This window comes from Theropithecus gelada, chromosome 6, assembly GCF_003255815.1.
Source record: "Theropithecus gelada isolate Dixy chromosome 6, Tgel_1.0, whole genome shotgun sequence".
Classification (NCBI taxonomy): Eukaryota; Metazoa; Chordata; class Mammalia; order Primates; family Cercopithecidae; genus Theropithecus; species Theropithecus gelada.
In genome coordinates this window covers 117,540,739-117,565,600 of record NC_037673.1, presented here as the reverse complement: position 1 = coordinate 117,565,600, position 24,862 = coordinate 117,540,739, and positions in this window count along the sequence as shown.

Below are 24,862 nucleotides of genomic sequence, written 5' to 3'. Positions count from 1 at the left end.
AGCCAGATTAGCAGGAAATCCCGCATATTGTTTATCCTCCTGCCACTACTTCTCTCCTGTGGATGATCTGAGAACCTCGAGACATGCAGGAATTGAACTCTAAAGCACAAGTCCGTTGTTCTTCCTCTCAAGGGGGGAAGATCTCTATAATCTATCATCTGGCTAAAATTGTTATTTCTCTTGCAACATTTGGATGCCAGTGTTGAACTCTAAATCCTCCACCATCTGTAACAACCCCACAGGTTTCCACTGCAGTCAAGTCTCACTGGCCAAATTTGCAGCAAATGTGTGCTTCCTAGGCTATTTGTATCCTTTTCTAGTTTCAGACAACTTACTGCCTTTAAATCTTCACTTTAAAGAGCTGTTACTTCTTTTTCTGGAAAACAGTTCTTGATTATTCCTTAATAATGTTTCCATTTTGAAACACAACTAACTTCTTCTTTTCTACAACAATATTGTTTACTCCTTGTTGATAATTTTCTTCATAAAAGAGGCTAAAATAGACACCACTCACTTTTCACTGCTTACACCAGAAAATAGCCCCTCCAGACCCAAACATAAGCATATGCATTGATAGGGTGTGCTAATGTAGATAACAGATGCAGTGGAGAAATCTGGCACTTTAAGATAAATCAATCTGATTAAATGAACTAATCAAACTTTTTTTTTTTAAGACTTGAAAAGTGGGTATACAGAAACCTTTTTAGATGTATAATACTCTGAGGGAAAGTGTCACAGTTAAGATGTTTTATTTAACTATCTGTCAACAAAAAGATTTCAACTCTGTAAAATATTTCAAGAGATTTATTCTAAGCCAAGTATGAGTGACCAAGGGCCTTTGACACAGCCCCAGGAGAGCCTGAGAATATGTGCCCAAGGTGGTTGGTCTACAGCTTCATTGTATACATTTTAGGGAGACATCATTCAACACATGTAATATACTCATTGGTTTTGTCCTGAAAGATGAGACAACTGGAAGTCAGGGCTTCCAGGTCCATAAAAGATTTAAAGATTTTCTGATGGGTAATTGGTTGAAAAAGTGTATCTTAAGATCTGGAATCCATAGGAGTGTCTGGGTAAAGATAAGGGGTTGTAGGGACCAAGATTCTTATGTGGATGAAGCCTCCAGGTAGGAGGTTTTAGAGAGGAAAGATCGTTAATGTTTCTTATCAGACTTAAATAGGTGCCAGAATCTCTCCTGGATCAGGGAAAAAGATGTGGAAAGAGAAAGGGATTCTCTACAGAATGTAGACTTTTCCCCACAAGATACAGCTTTGCAGGACCATTTCAAAATACATCAGAGAAATATATTTTTGAGTAAAATACTTCAATTTCTTTCAGGGCTTCCTATTTGTCAAGTGATGCTACACTAGAGCCATGCTCAAATTTGGTGTTTTACTGCTACAAAAAGTCTTAAGATCTCTGCTTTAATGTTAATACTGGTCAGTTATGCCCAAATACTAAAAGGAAGAGGGCATAATGAGGCATGGCCAACCCCCACTCCCATCATGGCCTGAACTAGTTTTTCAAGTTAACTTTGGAATTCCTTTGGCCAAGAGGAGGGGTCCGCTCAGTCCACTGAAGATGTCTTAGAATTTTATTTTTTGTTTACACATTCACAAGTTAATGGTTCACTTGATAAGTATTCTTATTTTCTAATATAACAATGATGGGCATAATACAGAGAATTTTCAATGCTATTAGTTCATTCTCTAATTATTCTAAGGATCTCTGTTCCTATTTGTTAAGTTAACTACTTTTCTTAACCTTGGTTATGACCATTTATTATTATTGTAAATATAACTTAATTGTAACTTATGTAAACCTATTTAATATGTGTGTACAAAGTAAAAAGACTGTTAGTATGAAAATAAATTTAATGCTTTGAAAAGGCTTTAAGGAGGTAAGTCACTTAAAATATAAAATAAAATTGAAACTACCTGTTGAATTAGCTATGTCAAAATATAAATTTTACAAACATCCACAAAGTGACTTTTATAAAAATATAAAATGAAAAAAGTTATTTAACTCATTAATAAAGGACACTGGTAAGATTATAACACAATTTCCAAAACCATGAACAATGTTATGGATATATAAAAAACAAAGCAAGCTCATTTAAATTGGTAGGTTAGTTATAAAACTTAGTCAATATCTTAAAGAGCATCAAAACCATAACTTTTTGTCAAAACACTTTAGATTAATATGTAACTTTACCATATCTAGATTCTGAGATGGAGCAGGGACCCATCTTAGGGGTCTGTGGGCCCCTGCCAAGTGTGGAAATAAAGGAAAATCTTGAGTTCCTTCATAGGAAATTTCAGGCACCTAGCTAGACCTGAGAAATAAATAAGTAGCTTGATAAGCAATAAGGTAATAGTGGCTTAAAACAATTGTCAAAGAAGCTAGAATTTTGAGATGTTTGGTTCCCCTATAGAAACTAACAATAGCATCTTATCATAGGTCTCTGAGTTGTTTTTCAGAAACCTGGACCCTCACCAAAGGGATTCTCTGACACCTAGACCTAAGATAAAGGAGAACTAAGGGTTGGACTTTGACCACCATTGTTTGTTCTAAATTCCTTCCTGAGGAATTCACACCCCACAAACCACACCTGCTTCAGGATATCCTACACTTTTAGGTTAAAAACCAATGTACCTACAAAACATGGGAAAGGTTGCAATGTCAAGTGTTTGCTGCCTGAGCCTCTTTATCTGGTGCCCTGCAAATAAATGCCTCCTCGCTTTCTTCCACTGCAAACCTCAGTGTGGATATGTGGTCTTACTATGTGGTGCAAGTGGACCCAGTTCAGTTCAACAAAAATTCTAATCAAACAGAAAAGTCAATATATATTATCCTAAAAATTAATACTACTTCGGTAGGACCTATTAAATAGTCTCAGTATGAAATTTGAAGAACATGCTACTTCCCACTGATTTTTAAACCTAGAATACATTTTCTTAACAAATGCCAGAGAGGTAAGTTTAAATTTTTTTTTGGGAGGGGGGTATAATATAATAAAACTATAGATGAAATATACAATCAGAGTGCTTTGCACAAATTCTTTAAAAATCTGGCTTCATTTTAAGAAAACTCGAACTCAAAATTTTAACCTGTGGTTTATACAAGAAAAATATTGCTGAACTCCTTTAACAGAATGCATACTCAAATAAGAAATCTAGACCTGTACGACAAGACTAGCAAATATATATTTTGAATATTATAGGTTAAATTATATTTTTAAATAAATATGCATTAATTTTATGATTCTTCATTGGTAGTTAGTAACATCTTTGTCTAAACACAGAAAGATGAGTGACCTCCACTCTATTATGACAGTAAACAATTGGAAAACCTAAAATGTGTAACAAATTTTACATTCTCTTTATTTTTTAATTATCTTGCCTGTTTAATAGTTATGTGGCATTGGGAAGAAAACAAGAGTTTTGACCTAGCCACCAATTAGCTGCGTAGATTTTTAAAAGTTATTTGAGCAGGTTTCTGAGGTCACTGACAGATTAAAGTTCTGTAATCTTGTATTTCTAGGCTCTCTAGCATGTATGAAGGTAGTGAAGGGGGCCTTTAAGTAAGATTTAACACAGTGTATCCAAAAGGGCTAGGTTTTGCAGCCAAAGAAATCAGAATTTGCATTTCACTTCTAATACTTTCTAGTTATTGACTTAGTTCCAACATTCAGCTATTCTAATCCTCAATTTCCCTCTCTTTAAAATTGAGGCAATAATTATATGCCAACGTATTTTGAAGATTATAAAAATACATCCTGAATAAATGCTAACTTTGGCAATTACTATTTAAATACTTCAATAACATTATTAATGAATAAAATAAGTGACTAAATGATCATGATGAAGGAACTCAGTGTCAAATCTGAGAACAGGTACAGCCTACATACTATAAATATACTTCAGCCAGCATTTTTGACATATTGAGCATTAGTCAGATGCTTACAGATCCAGGCCAATGACTTCTTGGGGACGCTAAATCTCACTCATTCTTGATGACTCAAGGATATTAATCTAGAAATTTTCCTCTATGCACATAAAATTTTCCCCCACTCTAATGGATTATTCTTGTGGTATTATATAAGATACAGAATAATGGATAACAAACTATCTTTACAAGAATTTTAGGTGGATCAGATTAATGAATTCTGACAATAGTAGGGGGTTAAATTGACAGAATATGAAGATTGATTAGATATGAACAATGGGATTGTGAGAGTGATGACGGTCAACTGAGTTATGAAATAATAGTCTGTCTTCTTCAGAGCATGATCATAAGTATAAGACCTACAGTGAAAAGCATTATCCCAAAGGTATTGTTCTATTTTCTAAAGTATTTCAGTAGAATATTCTTAAATCATGTTAAAGGATTTTGTTCAAATGAATCTAACTGTACCTACAAAATGTTTTCATTACTCACCATTCAAAAATACAAATTTTATTAAGAACCTAGATTTATTTCTATGTCCCACTGTGTATTAGTCTACTTGTGTACTTCCTAAGACTGGGTAATTTATAAAGGAAAGAGACTTAATTGACTCAGAGTTCAACATGGATAGGGAGGACTCAGGAAACTTAGAATCAGGGCAGAAGGTGAAGGAGAAGCAAGGATCTTCTTCACATGGTGACAGGAGAGAGGAGAGCGAGAAGCAAAGGGGGAAGAGCCCCTTACAAAACCATCAGATCTTGTGAGAACTCACTCATGATCATGAGAAAAGCATGGGGGAAACTGCCCCCATCATCTAATTACCTCCACCTGATCTCTTGACACGTGGGCATTATAATTCAAGATGAGATTTGGGTGGGAACACAAAGCCTAACCATATCACACTGTTTATAAAAATTATCTCTAATATTTATGTAATAAATGGTTAAACTGTTTGAATGCTGTAAGTGACCCATTCATCTTTTAGTAAAACAAGATTATTTTTGCTGTAATATTCATCCATTAACATGTGTTTTGTCTTCCAAAGTGTATCTATTACCTTGACAATATGAAAGTCCTCGATATGGTTTATGATAGGTAAAATCTCAACACTGTATAAGTTGCCTTGATTTGAAATGCATCAGTCTTCTTTTTGGGTGTACTGATATATAATTACATTTAATTTAGAAATTAAAGCTAAAAGAAACATTAATAATCAATTGAACTAGCTCTTTTCCTGAGAAATTAAGACGCTGAAATCCAGATATGTAAAACCACAAATCATTCACTCTTCCAAGCCAAATGTCAACAAAACAAACCTCCTTCCTCTCCTTTAAGTTTACAACTACCTGTTCCTGCCATGTGTAAGGCAATTTTTAAAATCTATAGTGGATAAATAGATAAAATAGACAGAAAATATACCCTCAAAATCCCTTCAGGAATTCAGTGGACACTTCTGGCTTATAGGAAACTGGAATTCCTAGGGCTTTTTCACATTGTTACGTCAGATTAATTCTAACTTGTAAATTCGATTTTTAAAACCTGAAAGTAGGTCTTTATGCTTATTCATCTTAAATTTCAGCTTTTAGTATTTAATCATCATTTTAGCTTGCTTAGGTCTATTTGAATTCTTATTCTGTTTTCTATCATAATTTATTACTCATTTTCTAAAATTAGATCAATATATCTAATGTTTTAATCAAACCTATGATCAAAGATTTAAGAATTCTTGCAAATACCACTAAAACCAAAGGTTTCAATAAATAAGGGAATAAGATAGATTGTATATTCAAACAGCACCCAAACAAAACCATGCTTTGACAAGAAATTGTATTTAAATGAAGCAAGTCTTATTGATAACTACTCTATTAAATCTACCTGTAAAACTTTGGGAATAATAGAAACTCACATAAATGTAAGTCAACATACACACCAGGTATAATTAATAATAATAGAAAATGATAAAGTGTTTAGAGAAACAATTACATAAACAGTGACCTAGAGACTTATATAGCAAATTATAACATTTAAACTGAGAGCACAGCAAAATTGTAATTATAGAAAAGCAATAATTAAGAATATCAGTGCACATTTTTTACTATTATAGAGCCATATGTTTAGACCCTCACACAGATATATTAAGCTTTACATTTCTTGTTCATCAATGGAAACTGGCCTTTGTTGAGGAGACACAGCAGAGTATATCCAATATTCAAATCAACTCTATTTTTAAAATCTGATATATAAACTTCCCTTTCAGTACCTGATTTTAACATATAAAGTATAATTTCAACTTTATGCAAATTTATATTGTTGTTATATTTGGAAATCCCTTGTGTCTTTCCTATATCCCTTTTCTCCCAACCACTAACTTTATTTAGCCTTGCCTTGTTATATATAATAAAAAATTACAATAGCAGAACATTTCAGTATATTAGATAACATTTTGCTGAAGAAGTCCATTAATATTGATAGATGAAATGTTTGTCTTTGTTCAGAAGCAATAATTTTATTATGACATTATGTTTTCTTTTCCTAGAAGTAGAAATGTTCCTGTTTTGTTTCTTTATGTCTGGATTTTCTCCTGAACATATAAGGCACTGAAATAATATAACACATTAAAATATCTCAATAAAATAAAAAGTAATTGTAAACCCTAAATTAAACATTGCATTCTTGTGTTTGAAAGCAAGTGTTGGCGCCCTCCATAGTGTAATGGATATTAAGTAGTGTTGGTAGATAAATTGCGGTCTATGAAAATGCAGCTTGTAAATATGTAGGTGTCTACCTCCCAGAGGACAAAAGACTATTTATGCCAGGCAAGTGCTGGATTAATTTTACTGCTTATGCATCTCCTGGGAGGTAACTGGCAAACTATCACATTTTTAAAAAATTACATGTAAGTTTCCTCTGATCCATAGTCTTTCTTGTTTACAGACTTGTTTTGTTTTTTCCAGACTATTGAATTTAAGAGCAAAGTAGTTAGAATGTGAAACATCCAATACCAATTTTTATTTTTCCCTTAGGGCAAGAACTGAACACTAAATTTCTCTTTTCTCTTTGTAATATCTTTAAAGAGGAATGATTTTCAGGATATAGACCCCACCTTAATAAGAACTTGTTGTAAACAGTGTTCAAATACATCTTGTACATTTCAGATTCCTATCACTTATCACCTTGACTATTGCAGTATCTCTAGATGATATCCTAACCCATTTCATAACATAGGCAGAAAACTTAATAAATAATGAAGTGTACTATGACATGTTTCTGTTAAGTACCTTCCTTGGATTCCTATATGTAATTCAAGCTCTATCTCTTGACCTTGTGCCTCAATCATACAGTCATATTTTTCTACTGCTCATCTAAAAACTTACACTATAATAATAGGATACCATGTGTAGTCATACAATTCCTCATGTACACAAACACACCACAAAGCATAAACACACATGTCCACGTTGAAGGTTTGTTTATTTTTGAGAAGTTTCTATTTATATGCGTAGCTTATCTTAATGTCATGTTACCTTTGGCTTACAATTCACATTTAGTAGCAGACTGAAAAAACTTTACTATTCTATATCAAGATTGGTTAATAAAAATAGATTGAGCAAATTGCAAGATGAAAGCAACTCATGTTGTCATGTCAGTAGGACATGATATAAAAAGCACCAGAAGTTGTGATATTAAATTTAAAATTCCAGGTTTGGTTGCATGCATTTTTGTTCATCAAAGGTCTCTTTGCCATGATACCTTTCAGAATGTGGAAGTGAAAAGATAAAGAGTTTTGCCTCCATTTGTAACATTTATATCCATTTTTTCTCAATGTGTTACTTTGTTTTTGAAATTAAATTTTCTAATCTGTAAAGTGAGTTATACTAATATATGACCTTTTAGGTTATGAATATTAGTGATGCTTGATATAAAGAATCCTATACAGTTCTTGACAAATAATATTTAATATTGGACATAATTATTCATCAAAGCTTAAGGATCTATTTTATTAATGACAGAATTCAGAAGATTAAGATAGAACATAGAGAAGTTTCCTTGAATAATTATAATTTGTGTTGGATAAATTATTTTTGAAAAGAAGTTAACAACTAGAGAAAGTGACAGGTCATGAAAGAAAAGAATGTGTGATAAAAGCATCATTATTTTTTGCCTTGCACTGGGTTGAAATCTTGTTACTACTTTCTTTCTTGCTATTATAAGTTAAAATTTTAAAATATATAATATAGATGATGAAAATATGTCAAATCATCCCTAATTATGCTTTCAGATAAGTCTAGAAAAAACATCATTGATTGATACGGGATTAAGACACTAACACTCTGTTCAAAAAGGGAATGCAATAGTGTGGTATGATAAAAAATACATTTATGTTAAAAAGAAAAAGGATAGGAACTCACACCCAAAGCTCTTTTTCTAGTTTAGAAAAGATATTACACAGTGATTTAGAACTTTAGGTAATAAATCTTTAATATCAATATAATAAATGTAAATTAAGATGACAAATTTGAAATAAGAGTTATATATTCTACTTCAGATGACATAATTTATGAATTCTGAATTCTGGGCACCTTAAAAATATTTTGTATAAATAACTTCTCTGGGGATGTTTTCTCAGAACAGAAATATACATTTTCTCACTCTTTCCCATGCTGGATAGGATAGGAGGGTTGATAGATTGAGGAGTGTTATCAATTTAATACTAATTCACAGGAAGATGTATTTCTGAGATTTGGTTTATATTTTTTTAACTTTCTGAAATTTTTTTGTCTTTTTTTTTTTTGCAGTGGATGAGTAGATGGGATTCAGGGAAGATCTTGCTAACTTCAGTGTCAAGTTCATGAAACAAATTCTCCAGAAAAATATTTTGTGGATCTTGAGATTAGTCAACTAAGTTATTTCTCTCTGCTCACAAAGCATATTGTGTGTTAGTCTTTGCGTTAGTCCATTCTCAAAGAAATACCTGAGACTGGGTAATTTATAAAGAAAAGAGGTTTAATTTGCTCACAGCTCCACAGGCTGTACAGGAAGCATGATGATGGCATCTGCTTGGCCTCCAGGGAGGCCTCAGGAAATGTAGAGTCATGGTGTAAGACAAAGGGGAGTACACCTCATATGGCCAGAGTAGGAGGAAGAAAAGTGGGAGAGGTGCTACATACTTTTAAACAACCACATCTCATGAGAACTCTATCATGAGAATAGCACTAGGGGATTGGTGCTAAACTGTTAGAAACCACCCCTATGATCCAATCACCTCCCACCAGGCCCCACCTACAGCACCAAGGATTACATTTCAATGTGAGAGTTAGGTGGGGACACAGATCCAAAACATCATCCCACCCAGATCCCTCCCAAATCTCCTGTCCTTCTCACATTATCAAAATACAATCATGCCTTCCCAATAGTCCCAATGTCTTAACTCATTCCTGTTTTAACTAAAAGTAAACAGTCCGAAGTCTGACCTGAGAAAAGGCTAGTTCTGTCTGCTTATGAGCAGATAAAATGAAAAACAAGTTGGTTACTTCCAAGATACAATGAGGGTACAAGCACTGAGTAAACACTCCCATTCCAAAAGGGGGAACTCGACCAAAAGAAAGGGGCTACAGGCTCCGTTGAAGTCATAAACCCAGCAGGGCAGTCATTAAATCTCGATGCTCTAAAATAATCTCCTTGACTATATGTCTCACATCCAGGACACACTGATGCAAGGAGTGAGCTCCTGATGCCTTGGGCAGTCCCACTCCTGTGACTTTGCAGGGTTCAGTCCCCATGGCTGCTCTCAAGGCTGGCATTGAATGCCTGAGGCTTTTCCAGATGCGTGGTGCAGGCTGTCAATGGCTGTACTATTCTGGGGTCTGGAGGCTTCTCACAGTTCCACTAGGCAGTGCCCAAGGATGTACTCTGTGTGGAGTCTCCCACCCTACCTTTCCCCTCTGCACTGCCATAGTAGAGATTCTCCATGAGGGTTTTGCTCCTGCATCAGGCTTCTGCCTAAACATTCAGGCTTTTTCATACATTCTCTGAAATCTAGGTGGAAGCAACCAAGCCTCAATTCTTGCACTTTGTGCACCTGCAGGTTCAACAACACCATGAAAGCCACCAAGTCTGTGGCTTGTATCATCTGAAGCAGTGACCCAAGCTGTATCTGGGGCCCTTTTAACCATGGCTGAAACTGGAGTGGCTGGGACACAAGGAACAGTGTCCTGACACTGTGCAGGGTGGCAGGACACTGGGCCTGGCCCACTAAACCACTCTTCCCTCCTAGGCCTCTGGGCCTGTGATGGGAGGGGCTTCCACCAGGGTCTCTGAAATGCTTTCAAAGCCTTTTCCCCATTGTCTCTGCTATTAGAATTTGCCATCTGTTTAGTTATGTAAATTACTGCAGCTTGCTTGAATTACTCCCCTGCAAATGGGTTTTTCTTTTCTACCACACGGCCAGGCAGCATGTTTTTCAAACTTTTACACTCTGGTCACCTTTTAACTATGTTGTAGTTTCAGGTCACTTCTTTGCTCATTAATATAAGCTTTGGCTGCTAGAAGCAACAAAGGCCTATCTTGAACATTTTGATGCTTAGAAACTTCTAAGCATCAAAGATACTCTAAATCATCTCTCAAGTTTAAAGTTCCATAGAGCCCTATTGTAGTTGCACGATGTAGCCAATTGCTTTTCTAAGAAATGAAACTGACCTTTGCTCTAGTTTCCAATAAGTTTTTCATTTCCCTCTGAGACCTTATTAGCCTGGCCTTTACTATCCATATCACTACAAGCATTTTGGTCACAACCATTCAACAAGTCTCTAACATGTTCCAAATTTTCCCTCATCTTCCTGTCTTCTTCTGATCCTTCCATACTCTTCCAATCTCTGTCTGTTACCCATTTCCAAAGCTGCTTCCACATCTTCATGTATCTTAATAGCAATACCCCACTTCTAGGTCCCAATTTTCTGTACTGCTATAAAGAAATACCCGAGACTGGGAAATTGTATTAGTTCATTCTCACATTGCTATAAAGAACTACCTGAGATTGGGTAATTTATAAAGAAAAGAGGTTTAATCGATTCACAGTTTTTCAGGCTGCACAGGAAGCATCACTGAGGAGGTCTCAGAAGACTTACATGGCGGAAGGTAGAGGGGAAGCAGGCACATCTTACATGGCTGGAGAATAAGGAAGAGAGCAAAGCGGAAGGTGCCACACACTTTTAAACAACCAGGTCTTGTGAGAACTCACTTGCTATCTTGAGAATATCAAGGGGAAAATCCACCCTTGTGATCCAATCGCCTCCTGCCAGCCGCCTTCTCCAACATTGGGGATTAGAATTCAACATGAGATTTGGGCGAGGAAATAAATCCAAACCATATCAGTAATTTAAAAAGAAAATAGTTTTAATTGACTCATGGTTCCTCAGGCTGTATAGGAAACATGATGCTGGCATCTGCTCAGTTTCTGGGGAGACATCAGGAAATGTACAATCATGGCAGAAGGCAAAGGGGGAGTACACCTCACATGGCGAGAGCAGGAAGAAGAGAGAGTTGGGGAGGTACTACACACTTTTAAGCAAGCAGGTATCCTGAGAACTCCATCATGAGAACTGCACTACAGAGATGGTGCTAAACCATTAGAAACCACCCTCATGATCCAATCACCTACCACCAGGCCTCAGCTACAGCACTGGGGGTTATATTTCAACATGAGATTTGTGTGGGGACACAGATCCAAACCATATCAGTCTTCCACTGTAGATTCTTCAAAAGCAGGAAACATACCACATTTATATGAAATTCTAGGTCATAGGAAAATACCTCATATGTAATATGAATTAAAATATAATTCTATGTTTATAATTGTGCATTCAAAATATTTAATATTTTTAAATTGACTACGAAAGGACAAAATGTTTTCAATCATACTAAATTTAAAAAGTAGACACCTTGTTTAATTCCCCACAAAAAATAATTCCAAATGTCTTCTCTCAGCTTCTGCAGGTACATTCTGCTTACATCACACAGTATTTTGTAGTGATAGACCCTCCCCTCCCCTCTCTTATCAGGTGCAGTTCATGTTCCCCTAGGTTATGTTGGCCAAATGAGAAGAAGGAGAGACGCCTGAGTGGGGTACTTATTGTCATCTAGGGCAGAAGATTCTGCATTAACTTCAAACAAGGAGGCAGGATGATGGCTCTTAACTTGGATAGGTGGATCACTTGTATACTCTTACAGAGTTCAGGGGAATCTGAGAATTTGTGATTTTCGGGGGCATTAACCTGGATTGTCCTTATAATCCCATTCTTTGCCAAGATGGAACCTGGCCATGGCATAACAGACTTGCCTTGCTTAATAATTTATTTTTTGTTTTTTGGCTAATCTGGAATTATGTCCTGGACCATTTACTCAGCTTCCTCTACCCTCTCTTTTCAGTGGATGCTACTAAAGAGGCCCTCTGACTTTCAAATCTGTTTTCAGTTCATGACTAGTTTTTCTCAGTTTTTGGAATCCTGTTCTAATAGGTACCCAGTCCCATCATTCTTGGAGTTACTTCTCCTTCTCCTATGTTTATCAAACACATGGACTATTACACTAATTCATACATTGATTTTCATTAGTATGTCCTTTAATGTACCACTGAACAATTGAACCAACTTTTTTTTAGGATTTATCAGTACTTATGACCAGTGATAGTGTTTTTACTGCCACCCAGGCAGTATGTGATTCAGCAACCAGCTTTGCATACCCAATTTCTCTGACTGCCTGCTTCCCTCTGAAGCGACTTCTAAGGTATAATTTACTGAACATTGTATTCACTAAGGAGTGTTCTCATGATTAACACCTGTGGAAGGAAGGGGGTGGGGAGAAGTAGGATTAGGCAGAGAAAGGTGCTGAGCTTCAATAAAAACCCAAGGACAGTTTTGAAACAGAGTCTTCAAACTAGAATGGTCTTAGATAGAAAAGACCAATACAAAACAAATATTAAGATAACTTTATATTGTCTAAAATATATACATATATTGTGTGTGTGTGTGTGTGTCAGTAATTTTACTACCTGTGAAGAGAGTAATACACTAAATAAAATTCAAAATTGATGAGCTGGATTAAAAAATACAAGTACATAGGTCCTAAAAGAGACCCATTTAAATATAAATATAAATTAAAATGTTAGCAATTGGAAAAATTATATGACAAAAACCATTAAGTAAAATAGATATTTTTTCCAATTAGATTTTAAGGAAAGAAACACCAGAAAAAAACAGGAATTTTTAAATATAATTTTAAAATACCAGGTTACTAGGAAGATATAAAATTCATCAATTATTAACTATCAAATACTAGCTTACAAATATAGAAATCAAAAATTGACAGAAGAGAAAAGAATAATAGACAAAGCATATCATAGAAGTAGACTTTTAAATTTTGCTTAGAAGAATTTAAACCCTTAAGTCTAAGAAGAATTTACATCTTTCACACAGTAACCAATGGAATATGGAAAAAATAAAAGAAAGAAATAAAAAGAGAATAATGTTTCCAATTCTCTTTATTAAGTAACTAAAACTGACATCTAAGCATGAAATACACATTAAAAGAAAGGAAAATTTAGGCCCATATTTTTCAAAAATATGCACAAATTTCAAACAAAATATTAGCAAATCAAATCTAATATAGCATAGGATGACCAAGTTGGCTTAATTGCAAGTAAGTAAATTTGCTTTAATGTTTCCAAAATCAGTGTAATTTATCATAAATAAGAAAATAAATCAGGAAATAATGTGATTATGCTGATAATATAAAAGAATTGAATATAATTCAAATATATGTGTGACAAAATGAAGCAAAACTAATATCCAATTGGAGATATAAGTTAAATTTATAAACTTATAAAATTATCTTTAGGCCAGGAGCAGTGGCTCATACCTGTAATCCTAAGACTTTGGGAGGCCAAGGCAGGCAAATCACTTGAGCCCAGGAGTTTGACACAAGCCTGGGCAACATGACAAAACCCTATCTCTACCAAAGAAATACAGAAATTAGTTGGGCATGGTGGTGCAGTCCTGCCTACTCTGGAGGCTGAGGTGGGAGGATCACTTGAGCCTGGCAGGCAGAGGTTGCAGTGAGCTGCGATGCTCCCACTGAACTCTAACTTGGGCAACAGAGCCAGGCCCTGTCTCAAATAAATAAACAAGTAAATACATAAATAAATAAATAAAATTATCATTAATAAAAATCTTGTGATATAAGCTGGTTAATGATGAGATATTGAAAACTTTCTCATTTGGGAATGAGAAAAAATCTTAGTTTCACATTGCACTGGAGAATCTATACAGGGTTATAAAGCTAATAAATCAAAATCATGAATATAAAAGTTAAAAAGAAGAAATAAAATTGACATACTCAGCTGCACAAATGTTTATACTGACAAATACAAAAAGATCCCACAGACAAACGATTACAATTTGTTATTAATTTTTAATTTGTTGAATCTAAAATCAATATGTGAATATCTATTTTATTTCTAGCTACTAGCGACACAAAATTAAGTAATGCAATTCTTAAAAGGTTTTATTTAACATCATCAGAAAGCTAGCAAGAAATTTTTTAAATTCTGTCTAACATTCCTACAGAAAGACCACAAAAGATTACTGAGAAAAATTGAGGAACTAGACACATAGAATGATATACAATTTTCGAGTATTAGAAGATTTTAAAGAATATTTTCCCCAAACTGTAACCAATTCTAAAATGTATAGGATAATGCAAAAAGGCCAAGAGTAGTCAAAATAATAGTAAAAAAGTAGGATAAAATTGGGTTTTCACTACCATATGTTAAGTGATATTATAAAATAACAGTAATCAAGATAGTGCGGTATTGGTGCAAAGAAAGTGGACAGTGGAGTTCAAGCTCCAACAAAGTAGAGAAACCTTAATAAAGCTTTTGAGAAAAGAAAAAATATGTCCAAAGAGTAAGGAACATGCTTTAGCAATAAGGACAAAACTGAAATAGACTCACCTAGAAAATTTCTTCACAGAATTCGGGTGTGCCGATGGCAGTTTAAGTAACTACTACAACAATTTTCAACTAACTTTAGATGATGGTAATGTAACTTAGAGCCCCCACAATGTATTCTTTGCAACAACAGACACACAATCATTATCATCATCATCATAATCATCATCTAGACACGAGAAGAAGAAAAACAACGTAACTGATAGTTGAAAAGTAAAATAATGAATATAAACAGACCCAGACAGAATACAAACTTTAAAGCTATTAGTCAAACATTTCAAAATAACCATGTTAATATTAAGAAATTAACTAAAAGATGGACAAACACCAAAAATGACTACATCTTGGGCAAGTTGCAAAATATTTCAAACATTTTACCTATACATTTGAAAATGGAAACTAAATGGACATATTCCTTGGAAAAAACAATTTAGTACAATATAAGAAGAAAAACTAAATAGGCTTATTCTACCAAAGATACTGAATTTATAGTCAAAAACCTTCCTAGAAAGAAAGTTCCAGGCCCCAATGGTCCAGTGACTTCTGGACTAATGAATTTTTTCAAAAATTCATGAATGAAAAAAAAATGCCATTCTTTTTTTTTGACACTTCTGTAGAATATAGTGAAAAGTAACACTTACCAACACATTATGTGAGACTAGCAAAACCTTGATATCAATACCTGACATGGATATTACAAGAGCATAAATTTACTGTATAATATAATAAACAGATAGTAGTCTTAAAAGTAATATTATCAAATATAATTTAAGTATTTTATAAGAAATGAAATATTATGACTAATTGGGATTTAGCAATGTAAATAGCTTAACATTTTTTTAAAAACGTCAATGTAATTTACTACATTAACAGAATAAAAGATAACTGTATAATCACCTCAATAGATACAGAAAAATTATTTGATAGAATTCAATATGCTTTTATGATTAAAAAATTGTAACAAACTATAAATAAATGAAACATTTCTTAATATAAACTTTTGTTTTGGTTACTATTACTACATAACAAACCACTACACATTTTGTCATGAAAAATTACTTTTTGCTATTATGTTCATATAGTATCAGTTCTGTAGATCAGGAATTTGGACAAAGCCTAGCAAGAATGGCTGTCTCTGTTCCATTGTATGTAGGAATTCAGCTTTAAATACTTGATCAGTGAGGTAGACTCAACAATTGAGGTTCACATGATGGTATGATCTGGAGATCCTTTGTTGGGGTCCGTGCTGGGGGTGGTGGAGAATGAAAGAACACACAAAAGACAAGACACACAGAGAACATGGCGGCCGCGCTCAGAGCCTCCGCCTCACTTTATTTATACTCCATAAACCCCACGTCAGCAGAAAGAATGCAATGCAAAACAAACTTTCTTTTCCCAGATGTAACCTTCTACTCAGTTCTTTGTTTCTATGCTCTTCTTTATCTGCCCGCCTTCTTGGCGCCTACGGGAGTTCATTAAAAGTTCAATTGGAGATACTGTCCTTGAGCCCTATCTATTCTCAGCATACTGTTTTCAAAGGCCCCTGCATCCTTTTACTCACGTGTCTGATGGTTGTTGCTGGATATTAGCTGTGTCTGTAATTGGGACAATCATAGCACCATGACACTTGATGTGGCCTGGATTCAAAGGATGGCAACCTCAAGTTTGTCAGATTTCTTAAATACCAAATCAAGTCACCAAAAATAAACAAATTAATAGAGAGATACCGAAACATTCTGTGGCTAAAATAATAATATATTGAAATATTAAATGCTTTCTTCTGAGATCCTAACCATCACAGGACATTCACAACCACAACTTCTATTCAACATTTTATTGGAAGGCCTAAAAAGTGCAATAAGGACAGAGAAAGAACACATATAAAAATGGGAAAGAAGAAACAAAAATTCTTATTTACATATGTCCTAATTGCATATGTAAAAAATACAAAAAAGTCTAAAAATAAATTGTTAGAATTAATAAGTATATTTTATGTGGTTGGTAAATATAACGCCATTATACATACAACGATACAAAATTATAATGAAATTTAAAAATAAATACTTAAATAAAAGATAAAAATTGAATAAAAATAAATTGAAATATCACATACTGAGGAAGAAATCTAATATGAATTAAAGGCCTACACTGAAAGCTATAAATTAATGTGAAATTTTTGCAAAATTTCAAAATATGGGATATATTTTTAAATGTAAATAAATAGAGATAAACCATGCTAATAAATTGTAAGACTAGATACTGTTAAGGTGTCAATTCTATCTATATTGAGCATATTGTATATTTAATTTATATATTGATCTATATAATATAATTTTAATATAAATCCCAACAAGATGTCTGTGAAAACCTTTTTCTAAAATTAATATAGAAATGCAAAAACCAAAACTAACCAAGAGAATCCTAAAGGTGAATTAGCAGGATTATCCATTACAGTACCAGATTTCAAGGCTTATTCTGAAGCTACAATAATTGAACCAGTGTGGTAATGGAAACAAACAGACTACTGGAAGAGAAGAGAAAGTCCAGAAATTGACACACGTATACGACAACAAGATTTAAATAAAAGTGGCACCACAATTCAAGGGGCAGATAAGCAATTGAATATCTGTCCTTCTAAAAATAATAATTTTGACCCGTTCATCATATCGCGTTCATAAGTCATTAATTACACATAGATTTTAGGCATAAATATGAATGTACAACTGTAGACTCTAGAACAAAATATAAAAGAATATCTTCAAGATTTTGTGGCTAGAAACAGCATTGATAGCATAAAGTAAAATATTTCATTCATGTCATCACTCACAATAAAAATCTCTAACCAATTCATTAATTTGCTGATGTATCAATTGCTAATGCATTAGATAATATGTATATTTAATAAATTATGGTTTCACAAATAAATCACTATATAGTACTATATGCGCATTTAGTCTGTCAAATTTAAAGGTTTTTATTTTTATCAATTAGGACTTAAGTGATTTACATTTAATTTGCAGAAGACAGATCTATCTATAAAAAGATAGTAATGATAGTAGTTAATTCTACAGAGAAGCCAAAATTTTTCTGCACTTTGTCTAATTGTGATATTTAATATTTAGTCATAACAGTATTAGATTTATCAGATTTTGCCAAATTTTACTTCCATTCATAATAATTTGAGGAAAAATTAAACTTGATTTTTCACTTAATATTATGTTAAAGTTAACACTTACACATTAAAGAACCAAACCTGTTAATATGGTGAATTCCTTATTAAACTGAATGCATTGCAGTGCTCTTGCTAAACGTTCTTCTTACATGTATCTAATTTGAGGTCTAGATGCGTACTTGGTGAATATGTGGACATGATTTTCAGGGAAGACCATTCTTTCTTTAAAAGAGAACATCCACCCCCCTGCCCCCACACACATACATATGGAAGTCCTAGATACTTTATTATATATTTGATTATATAAAGATTATCAATAGCTTCTTCTGCAATTGGAAATTTCAAGATAGTATAAGTATGTGCTATCTTTACACATATCTACTTTATAATAATGTCAAACTAGTCTATGCTGTTTGTCATGTTGAAGTAAAAAAAACAAATATTCAACTTAATGTTCAAACGTTTATAATTCAGAAACCCTATTGCTTTTCTCCAGAAAGCCATTTTATATAACATGTTACAGCTTTCAATAGTCAAATAAAAAAAGTGTCTAGTTTGTTCATACGGTACAAAAGATTTAGTTCGGATCATTATTGTGTCACATAAGTATCTGAAAGTTTTGGTTATTCTGCCAAATAACACTTAAAGAGAACAACTTCATACCCTAAAGCATCCATTTGGAGACTGCGGGAGTGCTTAGATTGAACAAGGAGGACGGAAAGCACTGTTCTCACTCTCTCCAAGGGGTAAGTTCTGGTTCTTCTCAAAACTTGCTACTGCAGCTGAAATTTAGATGTACCCTGAGGAAGATGACAGGATATAGGATAGATCAATATGTAGTTGGTTTTACGTTTGTTAACCACAAATCTGCTTTCATTACTGGAAGAGTATTTCTATTCCCAGTTTTCCTTTAGGTTCAGCTTATCCTCTTCCCTGTCAGAGCTTCAACATGCCAATCCTAGGAGAATAGATGTAGGGGTGAAATTAGCTTCCCCATAACCAGTTTTAAGACTGACCTTAATGCCTGTCCTGGAAATAATGTCTCATAACATGAGAGAACAGCAAAGTTCTCTTACAATAGGCCCTGCAACAAATAGCCTGACATTAGCACAAGTCTTGGTTATTTATTAGAATATTTGTTGAAAGACTAACCTTAAAGTAGAGGTTAAACACTGTAATTTTCATGGAGATTCATGCTGAGGAATCATGTTCAAAAAGTATTATTATGGTTACATTCTGAACCTTGTTACATGAGTATAGGCTTCAGAAAAACTTATCAAGGTAAGACTTCATATAAGATATTGATTATATAGATTGTATAGATCTATATAATCTTGCTATTGATTATATAGATAAAATTCAGTTCAAAGATTTGCTTTTATGCATTATAGTTTGCTATTCCCTGTATTTCAGTAATGTGTTGTGAAATATTAATAGCATTGTCTTAACCACATTCTGAATTAAGAAGGAACCTGTACCCAGGTTTAAACCAAAATAGTCTGGGTAAACAGTAACATCCTGGGAAAGTTACTTTTTATTTATTTATTTATTTATTCATTTATTTATTTATTTGAGATGGAGTCTTGCTCTGTTGCCCAGGCTGGAGTGCAGTGGTATGATTTTGAGTCAATGCAACCTCCACCTCTTGGGTTCAAGCGATTCTCCTGCCTCAGCCTCCCGAGTAGTTGGGATTGCAGGTGTCCACCACCATGCCTGGCTAATTTTTGTATTTTTAGTAGAGATGGGGTTTCACCATGTTGGTCAGGCTGGTCTCGAACTTCTGACCTCAGGTAATGCACCCACCTTGGCTTCCAAAAGTGCTGGCATTACAAGCAGAAAATTATTTTTGAAAGAAAAAGAAGTGAGGCATAAAAAAGAAGAAAAGTGATTCATGAGAGTGGGAAGGATAGTGGATAGAAAAATTAACTATCAGTGACCAGAAGAGATTTATGAAATATGCTATCTTTCTTCAGGGATTCCCAGAAATACCAGTAATACACTGAACTACCAGTAGTAGACTGGGTTTTCAGCATTTAAACAGAATGTGACCGTTACTACTGAGGCTTCAAGAAAAGTGCAGCCCCATGTGTAGAAGAGCCTCTGATGATTCATGTTGCATGTTTTAATCTCTTGCATCTGATTATTTATCCTAGGAAAATATTGCAGTGAGGTTGGGGTATACGGCACATATAAAAGATAAATAATTTTCAATGAGACAAAGAGATTTATGGAAGCTACTGCATTAGCAACATTTTCTGCAAATTAGTGTAGAAATATCACAACAGAAAGGAAGAACAGAGTTTTCTAGAAAGTGTTTTCCTTCAAAAGACACACAGTTTTCAGATTTGTGCTGAACCAGCATGGCTAAGCTTTGGAAAAACCCACATATGTACCATGGGAGAAAGAGTAAAAAAACTCACACATATATCATGGGGGAAAGGTGGAACTTGCCTTTGAAGGATTTAGAATGACAGTGATTGACTTAATTGAAACTGTGGTTCTGAGACTTCCTTTATTTTGAGTATATGCAAATATGAGAGGATGGTTGGGCATACTGTTAAATTTTCTATATTTGGTAAGAGCACCAAAAGAATGTACCTGCTTTTCTAGGACAGGCTCCATACCACGCAGAGCGATTCCAATACCAAGGCTGATCATCTGTCCAGAGATGGTCATAAAGCTCACAGACCAAGTCTGTGAAACATTTGTAAGTATTTAGCTACTCCTGAGTAGCTTTCACAGCTAGCTAAATCATTCTCTCCAAGTGGTAATTGTTTTGATGTCCCAAGACATTAAAAGCTATTAGAGTCTAATGACCCAAGTCTTGTTTTTCCTGTCAAGATGGAAACTTTTTCTGATGCTCTAGCTTTCTTTTTTATTATTAGTGGTTAACTGGCTACTAGTCTTACAAAATACACAATTATTTCTATCTGCACACCACAAATCAAATATATTCAATAAAGTTATAGGTTTGGAAAAGTTATACTTTTAGTTCATTTTTTTACTTTACTGAAAATGTCTTATATATCCAAAACAGTCATTTTCATGTTCCAATGAAAGAGGTAAGAGAATCATCAACTGACATAAAAACCCACACGTAGCAATGTTACTTTTGTGGGGATTTTTTTTGCTACCAAGATTCGCAGTCCGTATTTTAACAGAGCTTTTTAACCTCCACGTGGTGAAACCTTTTGTCATAACCATGAGAAAGTGGGCACTGGTTTTTATTTTATGTTTTCTGGTAATTATCTGCTGAAGAAGAGTACAAGCAATAGTGGCAGCCGCTCCAGCCAGACTGCTATCATCCCAGCGCAGCAGGGAGGCGTGGCTGGGGCTGCCTGCTCCACAGAACAGGAAAGAGCCCCGCCCTTCTGGGCGGAGCTGCAACCGCCCAAACCGCCGCCGCAGACTCAGGCATCCCTGCACTCTTGGGGGCCTGAGAAGGCGGCCCCTGCCCTTGCAGGCTAGGAAATGCCTGCCCTCTCTGCCTGGCTGCTCCCTGTTGTTGGTGCCCACTGGGATCTCGGAGCAAAGTCGGGCCAAGCCTGGGAGCCAACAACAGTGGGTGGCACAGTCCCAGGCAGAAGGGGGTGGGTCCCTGGCAAGGTCCCTCCCTCAGACCAGAGAGGACCTGAAGGCTGGGGGTTCGGGCTGCCATTCGCACTGACTGGAGTGGGAACTGGTGCCTTTTCCAGGCCTGCCCATGGCCACCCATGGGCCAGTCAGCACACACTTCCTCCCCTCTGAGGCCCATAAAAAGCCCCAGGCTCCGCTAGAGCTGAATAGAGGTCAGGCAGACCAGCAGCAGAGAGGAGCTACTCTCTCTGTTAAGAGCATCAGAGACTTGCAGAGACCTGCAGAGACTGCCGAACGACCTGCAGACCTGCCTGAGGAGAGGAGCTACCCTCTCCAGGGCCTCCTCTCTGCTGAGAGCAGTGGACCTCGGCACTGCCAGCGACTAGGGAGGAGTTACTCTCTCTAGGGGCCTCCTCTCTGCTGAGAGCAGTGGACCTTGGCACTGCCAGTGAGTGGAGAGGAGTTCCTCTCTCCAGGGCCTCCTCCCTGCTGAGAGCTGAACACTGCAAGGACGACCTGCCTGCCCACAGAGGGGATCTTCCCACTGTGGATCTCCTTCTGAACTGTTCTAACGCTAAATAAAGTTCCTCTTCATCTTCTTCAACCTTCACTTGTCAGCAAACCTCATTCTTCCCGGACGCAGGACAACAACTCAGGCAAAGGGCAAAGGTGCTACCAGCAACAGAGGTTTCAGGGAAAGAAAACTGATACCCTAAAGATCCTATAACACAAGTGTGGTGCAGACATTCTTCACTGCAATTTTTCCTCTTTGTGGAACACTGTTGTTTATTCTGTGAAAGCAAATACCCCATATTACAAATAGTACATAGCCAATTAAAATTTTAAAGAAAATATGACAGTAGACTGCATAAAGGAGAAAATTATGTTGGTTATTATAATTACACTGGAACGCTCCTTTATGCATAATTTCAGATATTTTAACCTTTAATGTAACATCAGCTCAAACACTGTCCCAACTAAAGAGGAAATCTATTGAAGAAATATACACAAAGTTAATCTCTTATTAATCAAAGTAGTACATGTGACAAGGGAGAAAAACATAGAGTGCAAACTAAATGCTACACTTCTGCATTTGTCTTGGGAAAAATAAACAGGAAAAATATGCCCAGTTTTTACTCTTCTGTGAATTAATCATTAAATACCTATTAAAATGATCAAGTTAGGTCAAGAAAAGCTACAATAATGCTAAATTATATGTAGCATTTGTATAGCAGCAGTGGAGAACAAACATCACATCTGACATTTAACTTGAATTGTAAGGTATATTTTTAAAATCCACAAAATCATATTTGAAGTCTTAGAGAACTTTCCAGGCCTTACTAGTCTACTTAATTTAAATGCTTATTTTTAAGTTTGTATAATGTTTATAATGCTTTGTTTTAAGTTTGTATAATATTTTTTCTTACCCATCATTGCTTTTGATTTTAGAGAAAAAATATATAAATTTTCAACAAATTTCTCTTTTTATATCATTTGTTTTCATATACTCAACAAATATTTACTTATGTTTTACTATGTGGCAGTTAGCACATTAAAGATTGAGTACATTTTGATGAAATAGAAAAGAAAACGATGCCATTTAAAATTAGTGCCAAAGGCATTTTAATAATAAAGTGAAATAACTTAAAAGGAAAATATTTCAGTAATTCTAAACAAACTGAGTTTTCACTTAGTGATCAAAAAATATTGCTTTGCTTGAAGAAATACAAGCAAGAAGTTAATGAAATTTTATTCTGGTAATTAATGAACCATAATTGAAACTTTGTGTGCAATTATGCATTTTTTAATAACGGGTACAGCTTGTCATAATCAGTAACAACTGACTATTGTTAAACATGCAAACTCAAAATTTAAAGAGCATCATAAAAAGTTAGATTTGCCCCAATACCATATCCATTATAACAACATGAACATTTTAAACATATGTTACAGCCCTTAAATGTGTTGCTTTAACATTGAAAATAAATCCTAACAACATATGAAAACCTCACAACTGAACCTAACAAAACAACACAAAGTGACAAATTCTGAAGAGAGAAGTTTCCTGATTCAATATGGGGAAATGTGATATAGCAAATAGCCACATTTTATTTTATTAATACTTTATTTTTAATTTTTTTTTGAGACAGATTCTCACATTTTTGCCCAGATTCGTTTTGCCCAGGCTAGAAGGGAGTGGCAGGATCACAGCTGGCTTCAATTCCAGCTCCTAGACTCAAAGGATCCAGCCGCCTCAGCCTCCCAAATAGCAGGGACTAAGGCACACACCACTACACGTGGTGAATATTTTTAATTTTTGTAGATATGGGGTCTCACTATGTTGCCCAACTTGGCCTTGACCTCCTAGGTTCAAGGTTTGCTTAGCCTCCCAAAGTGCTGGGATTACAGGCATGAACCACTGCATCCAGCCCCACATTTTCAATGAGCCTTAATATATAGGGCCAACAGACAAGTCACAAAAATTTCAGTGAAAATTCCTGTTGTCTTTATCAGAGTGTGGTTCTACTGGAGTTTCTAAGTTGAAAATAATAGAAGCAAGATCATTAATTAAAACTGAGACTAATTAGTTTGTAATGACCTGAAGAACCCTGTATATTCAAGCATTGTGTTATAACTTTCTCTTTAGGTCTGCATTTTTTTCTATATACAATATGTCTACCTTGATAGTCTGCAAACTTTGGAAATAGAATTGCTCCAATTTTCCCATTTCAGTTAGACAGTGATGCCACAAAACGCTATTGTAGATAATATGGAATAAATATCTCTATTTGCTGCTTCTATTAAAAAACAGTCAGTGGCTCATTGGTGTGTGTGTGTGTGTGTGTGTGTGTGTGTGTGTGTGTGTGTCTGTCTGTCTGTCTGTCAATCCAGGGTCAAATCTACTAGTAAAGAAAAAATGAAATTTATTCCAAATACTGAACTCAGTACTACTTCTTAACTTTACAACTAACTCCATAGTCTTTCCAGGACTCCAGATTCAGAATAACTTAAAAGGTCTTATTTTTGTGTATTTTGTTCTTTTTCTTCTATATTTAATTCTTAAATCTATAGCCACAGCTCTGACCAGTTTAATTTCTTATAGACACAAACTGGATATACCAACATGTTCACACCACAGTGTCATAGAACATCAAACTGAA